General features: G+C 39.7%; 1 protein-coding gene across 1 annotated transcript in view; it reads left to right on the plus strand.

Annotated features, from left to right (window-relative positions):
• LOC138038972 (neural cell adhesion molecule 2-like) overlaps positions 1-7,500 on the plus strand; it is a 46,122-nt gene that overhangs the window by 1,147 nt on the left and 37,475 nt on the right. The gene's annotated exons all lie outside the window — the stretch shown is intronic.

The following is a 7,500-nucleotide window of genomic DNA, read 5'->3' on the forward strand; positions in this document are numbered from 1 at the left end:
TGCGCTTTTTTGTTTACTGAAACCTCGAACCCCGTGAATGAATTATCGTTTTACTGATCACACCTGTAGACAAATCTCGTGACTTTCATGTTTATCATTTGAACAACAACAATGGCAAAAGTGATTAATATATTTTACCTCAGTATGATTTTACCATTGAAGTTCTTTTCAAATCTATGGGAACTACAGTAGCTATAAATCGAGATACCTATAACAGCACCGCCGGCAGGAGCAACTAAGGCTACTTTTAAAGCATGTTTCTAGTGTCAAAGTATTGCACATTTGCCTTGCTAAAATTTTATTCCATCTTTTCCCACTGTGCTTTTTTGTTTACTGAAACCTCGAGCCCCTAATTGAATTATCGTTTTACTGATCACACCTCTAGACAAATCTCGTGACTTTCATGTTTATTATGTGAACAACAACAATGGCAAAAGTGATAATGAACGGTCCTTTCTTTACAACGACATAAGGTTCGTATCATCAATACTCAGGCCACGTAGAAAATCAGTAAAGCTATATAGTTCAGCGAAGCGTAGAAAATATTAGGCAGTCTTTCCGGCTCAGTATTGGCAAACACCTTTTGAAATAAACTCTTGAAGGAAAGGTTTATGTACCGTCATTGACAGATATTTTCCCTTGTTTAGAAATGCACTACTATATTGTCTCTCAATGTCGAGTCGGACTATTTGCTAGACATATTATGGACGATCTATTTTTGCAGTCCATTTTCTATCCCGTGGCACGCTTAAACTTGAGTGTACCAAAACAGACAGATGCCGGAAACGGGCCAAAAACCAATTAAGTAATCGACACGTAAGTTAACGAAATGAAAATGAAATCTCAGCCAAATCAAGACTAGGGAAAAAAGCAAACAAATAAATTAAACGAGAAAGCATGAAGAATAATGAAGAACAAAAACAGGCACCGAGCTTTCAAAGAAAAATGTAGTTTGTTATCAAATTATGTTTTGTACTGATGTATGTACCCGCGTGATTTTTCCCGTTTCCGGTCTCATTGGTTGGGGATTGATAAAAGCAACATTTCTCTTTCTATTGTAGTATTCGTGCACTTTTTCACCTCGCATTCCACTATGTTGACGCACTTTAATTAATAAGAGACAGGGTAAAGACAACGAACGAGAGGAAGGCATAGTCTAAAATCTGGACTGCACTCTGGACTCACCCGTACTAAAATTTTACTCTTTCATCCTCAAGAAAAATACCTTGTTCTTTTTTTTAATGCAAAAACCTTTTTTTTTACAAGACCCTCTTCAAAGCACGTTGAACTATGGTGGTTGAAGTCTAATTTCTATCGTGCTTTACGAATAACAGGAGAAGCGCTCTCGAAATAACGAGTGAAACACTTTCGAAATATTGTTGTCGACTTTCTTCTTTGGTCGAGAGCGAACAAAACTTTTGAAAACCCTCGAAAACACTCAACGCGGTATGTTGTAAGAGTTTGATAACAACTGGCAGAGCGAGTGAAGTTTTATGTGGCTCTTATCTCATCAGTGAAAGGTGTTTGAAGACGGTGTGCACAAATGGGATTTCTAGCCATGCAGTATCTATGTGTTTGCACCCTTAAATAATTTCAATTTTAATTTTTAATTATCCTGGCAAAGTCGCCAATAAACATGGCTACTTTCAGTTGGAGGTTTCACGGAGGTTACCATGGATGCCAGAGGTTTCGCTCCTCGTAATACTGCCCACGAAGAAACTCGACGAGAATATTTCGAGAGCGTTTCAATTGTTATTTCAAGAGCGCTTCACTTGCTACTCGTAAAAGCACGATAGAAATGGGACTTCAACCACCATAGTGCAACGTGCTTTGAGAAGATAAAACAGGAAGTTCTTTTAAGAAAAAGAAAAAAAAAATGTTTTTCGATTTAAAAAACAGAGTTTTTTTTTTTTTTTGAGGATGAGATAAATTTACATTTAGTACTGGTGAATCCAGAGTGCAGAGTCCAGTCCAGATTTGAGACTGTGACTGTTCCTAAATGGAAGGTATTTTTCAGCGCTTTGATGGAAGGGCGGGTCGTCTCATCTTTCCTTTCTCTGATGGATAAAGGGCGGAGCGAGATGGTTCTCCGTAATCAATATGTGACCCCCTGTAAGACCCTCTTATTGCCTGCTTGGGCACATCAGTAAACAATACCAATGCGTTTGACCTTCATCTCCTTTTACCTCGTCTTTTTTTTTTTTTGGAGGGTATGGGGCTAAATACCGAATTAAATCCAGTGAAAGTATGAATGATAGGGTATATGAAATGTTTATTTTCTTGACCTGCGGAAACTAAATTGATAAAATTGAAATTATGAGCAGTTGCAATTGCAGATATTCTTTGCAAATGATTTAGATTGCTGCTTTAACTCCGAAGATCTCCAACTATTCTGGCCAGCCAACACACTAAAACACTCGGCTGATTTAGATACAATACATTCTGGTGGCTATTCGTACAGGACCCGTACACCGACCTATATTTGCTATTCACACGGGAGTCTTCTAAGCACCCATTTCAAATACCGCTGATAAACAGTATTTGAGTCTAAGCACCCATTTGAAAACGGTTAGCTTTCAATAACTGCGTGGCTATGTCGTTCAAGGTTAGGATTAGAACCTGTAATAATCATTCTATAATAAATTGTTATTATTATTCTAAGAACACAAGGTAGGTCAGATGGCCGGTGACATCGAACAAAGCGGAGGTATTTCGTGAAATTAAACAGGCATCAGTCCCTCTGTTTGATAGCTGAACTGTGTATAAAGAGACTTAAAGACGACGTAAGATTTTCTGAGTGTTATTGAGCCTGTAATAATCAATTTAAGAAGACTTCCGTTTAAATAGCAAATATGGGTCGGTGTACGGATCCCGTACGAATAGCCAGAGAAACAGGTTTGAATAGCCGATTCAAACCCACCTCGATCTGCTTCAACATATTCACCAGCATAGTACGATGATGTTGCTCATCGTTTTCGTATAGGATATTTGGTAATATAAATTAAAAACAGAATTTCGAATACAAACATTTCAGTTTTTTAAAGGATCTTCTATGAGGAAGAACTTGCATGGCCCGCGGCATGTTCAAATCCTTTTAGATTTTGTTGGTCCTAAGTTCACAACAGAGAAGAATTCGAAATCTGTGAAAAACAGTCTCGCACGTTATTGGAGGGCTCGTTTTGCAGTTTTTGGTAAAAAGCCCAGCTGGCATTTTCAAAAACCAAAAAGGTCACTGGCCCCAAGAAATAAGATAACTTTCAGGTATCACTTTTTGAAAAAAAATGATTAAATTTCCATAAAGCTTTCGATCTTCAACTAACCGGTTAAATAAAAAAAATTTCTTTCAACATTTGGTTTTCCTTGCAAGGATCTCAAAAATGTACCTTAATTGAAGGTTTTTAGTACGTTACACAATTTCTGTTCAAGTATATATAGACCATGGAAAGGTCCCAGGCATGGATTGTCCACAGATCATAACTCATTAGTGTGAGCCGTTGAAATGTGTGCCTTTTTTGAAGCAGAGGCCGAAATAGAAAAGTTGAAACAACAGCGAATATGTGAACTATTCTGCCAGGAAAAGAAAATCACTGTCATACAACAAGACACAAAACATTTTATTTGGGTTATGGCATAAACGTATAAGTAAGTAAGAAAGCTTCTTGAGCCTAAACTGGACTACCGGTGAAAAACTTGAAAAAATGTTAAAGGGGGTTTAGTACGGCTCTCGTGTTCGTGCATGATTGAGGGCCAGAACTCAGTTGAGAATCCTGATTATTGAATTTCTGTGAAGAAGAAAGCGTTTCAAGTTAAGGTCACGGAGGTGAAACACTGCTTTCCGGCTTTCCACGCTTTGTGTTACAGCTTCTATCGCTAGACCGTATCCTAAATCAAAATCTAAATGTTCGTAATCCACGAATGCGGTGACCCTTCTCCGTTCAGTTGTCCGTTATAGGAATGCAAATTTCGGATTTTGGCCTCACTCAGGGTGTTCTGGGCAAATGCCAACATATGCAGCATTGAAGTTCTTTTTGAGGGTCAAAAAATCCATTGACATGATAGAATTTCTTGTCTTTGCCCCTCCGTGGTGGTAATTGCCACATATTCTACCAGATTCCTGTCCTCGTCATTTTGCAAAGTAAAGTGGTGGCAAGAGTGGATCGAGGATTCGAGTTCGTCGCCTGGTTCAATCCCACGAAGTTTGCCTGTTTCTGTATTTAAAGGCGTCATCGTTTGGTACTGCAAACCTTTGTCGTTTGGCTTAAGTTTTCAATGATTGTCCACCAGGAAACCGAAGAAACGGGAATTTTAGTGCTTCGCACAACGCCATGTGCACTAAACGGATCCTTTATGTGATATATAAATTGATCAGAACTCACCATAGAATATGCTCCAACATCGACAACGTTGTCGTTGCTTCACGTGCAATGTTGCGACGCATACATTATTTCCCGTTGAAGGTGGGAGCTCCCTAGAAAGGAGGGTGGGGTGGGGTGGTGAAGCCCAGTAGTAAGAGCTTGCGAGACAGACGTACGGCATTTCCGGTTGTCGGGAATATCGCTTGCCGAAAAATAATATGCATTCTAAAGAGATAGAAGGTTAGCTAATGGATTCGATTATTACGACTGTTTTTTGACCGCCAGCACTCAAGTTATTAAAAGTTCCTTTACGCGATTTCTTTTCAGAAAGCGCCGGTCTTGCATGAAAATCAGATTATATGAATTGTTCGTTATTCGATAGATCATTTCAAGCAAGAGAGATTGATGTCAGGTGAAAGTTACGGCTGGCCAGTCGTGTCAAAATAGACCATTTTACTGTGACAGTTCTGTGCTCAGTTTTCAGGACTTTGAATAAAAACGAGGCTGGAGTTGACCTTGCTTTGAGACAAACAGCATTGCTTTTTGCTGGGTTGCCAAATGAGTAGCCTTTTTCCTGTGTTGGAAATCGGAAAATGTGCGTGTTAGAGTATTTCCTGTCACTCCCCAGCTAAGTATAGACCTTATTCACGATGGCCGCCAAGTTGGATCTGCTATTATCATGCAAATGAAAATTAGCTACACACTTCTGAGGGGGCAAACAACACAAGTTCGAGAGATTATAGCGAACATCTTAGCCACACAGATGATTTGTTTCACGTTCATTGGATGTTTTTTTTAGTGAAAAATGAGCAGATAACGAAGTAGAACGTCAAAATGTCAAAGGCAATCAAAAGATATAAAATTATTATAAGAGGTTCTTAATTCTAAATTCTAAAATTTACTTTTTTAGCAGTGTTATTTAAATATTTCGACGAGCCGATTTTCCGCAATTTGCATTTTTTTCAATATTTGTCTCCCAGCATAACACATGGCTAATTTGCATGACAATTTGAAAACGAACATGGCGGCTATCGTGAATTAAGCCTATTGTCTTTGTGCCTAAAGTTTAGGTTTCAGGGGGTAGCAGAAATGCGTTAATTTCATCCAGTGGACACAGTAGAATGATTTAATTAACCTGCAATGGCGGCGAAGTCGATGCAACGTGAATGGTGTTCTCTTGGATCTTTAAACAAAATGTACCCTTGAGGAGCACAAGAATAGTACATAATTCGATAAACAACACAAGCGTTGAAAAGTGAACAAATGGAATCTTCAAAGCGACGAAAAATGGACAACAATTGCATCTTTCAATCGGCCGTCGAGGAGTGATCTGTATTTCTAATTATCACTATACGTGGGCAAAACCGTACGCACTGACCCTGTCTTATGATTTTGAAACGAATGGCCAACCATAAAAAAATCGTTTCCGTATTTCATTTTGTTTAAGAGCCCTTTCTTTTCTCCAGGTATAGCTGAGTTTTTATAATTTTATAGGCAATTGCTAGAGCATTATTTCCAACCGCTTTAATTTGCTTCATGAGGGAGACATAGGGGTATATTAGAAACCGTAAGACCGAAGAAAAAATCATCCAAAACCGCAAAACCGAAAACCGCATACAAAACCGCCGAAAACCGATACAATGGTGACAAGTGGAGCATATAGAGCAAACTACGCTATCACTTATTTTATCAAAGTATTTGTGAATGTCATGGACTTGTCTACAGCCTCCGTATCTTTTAGTATCTGCTCAAATCATCGGCTTTATTTCTGTCGCTCTTTCGGGCCCGGGCTCAGTTGTGGGCTCATTTTCTGAAAAACAGCTGGTAATGGAGCCTAGTTTGCACACAATTCCTCTCGAGAATCGCAATTTTGCAATCGCAAAAAGTTGTAGCTCTGGAAACTTCAATCCAAAATTGATAACTAAGACCTGACAGTATGGAGATTTGCCTTGAATGTTTATCTTGGTCTAAAACATGCGATTGTACTGAGGAAGCTAACCGGTACAATATGTTCCTTGTTTTACATGGCAGCGGGAACTTGCTCTTAGGTTAAATGTGGTAATAAACAGATACTGACTTAAAATAGCAGTCGATTATTGAACCTCACCGCCCTTCCATATCGCGACCTTACACCAAAGAGAAAATTCGTCGATTTCCCTAATTCATCTTGCTGGTCCTGGGAATTGTTGTCGTCTGCACTGACTTCAACTTCTTCGTCACTACTTTCATCAAATTCTTGCTGTCCTTCGTCGGAGTCACTAGCTTCGTCACTCACTTCATGCTCGTTCAGATTTCCATGGGTTCCTTCATCTTCATCCACTCCGAAGTTCAGATTAACCTTATCACCAACTTCGAGATAGCGTTGATAAAGATACTCTGGCAATGTTCCGTGCTTAGCCATTGTAGTTTATTGCCGCCCTGTCCTTTGTCTTACTGCAGCACCGTGATATGCTGAGGCCCAGTTGCGTAAGAGGTCACAGTCATTTGCAGGAAGGTTGACAACGGATAGAGGCATCATCAACGGTACGTTATGAGGAGACACCGTTGTGTCGGGCTTTGGGTACCAGAACCTTCGACTGGTGTGATAGTACGCAGCCCAGCTTGTAGCACGTTTGACGTTCTCCTTCATTGTTGCACCAAACGATCTGGCAGATTCGAGTTTAGACATGTTCACGTTCTTGGAATAGATAGTGGTGTGGCAATTTTCGACGTCTAATGTCATACAGCTTAAAAGAGCAAAGCGCTTGGTAGTCATACTCTCCTAGAATGTCTGCCAGTCTTCCTAGTCCCCATAGTTTACTGTTGCAGAGACATGACCTTGGGGACCATTTAGGGCGCCAGTGATGTTACTCTCAGCACGTATTTGAAATGCATGCTCTTCAAGTACAGTTTTGCTATGGTAAACCAAACCAATCGCTTCTTCTGCCGCTGACTTCTTTTCATATGAAGCGCTCTTGTTATGGACAGAGAAAGCTTGGTAGATTGCGCCCAATTGCCCTAAGGAATTCCTTTCAATAACTTTGGCGTTTCGCGGCTATTCGAGATCAATTGCCACTCAAATCGAAGAGAAACCGGAACCCAAATAGGACAAAATAGGAACACCGAACAACCAAATCGGATAACAAAACCGAAAAACCGCTAGTAT

This window comes from Montipora capricornis, chromosome 2 (assembly GCF_036669925.1).
Source record: "Montipora capricornis isolate CH-2021 chromosome 2, ASM3666992v2, whole genome shotgun sequence".
Classification (NCBI taxonomy): Eukaryota; Metazoa; Cnidaria; class Anthozoa; order Scleractinia; family Acroporidae; genus Montipora; species Montipora capricornis.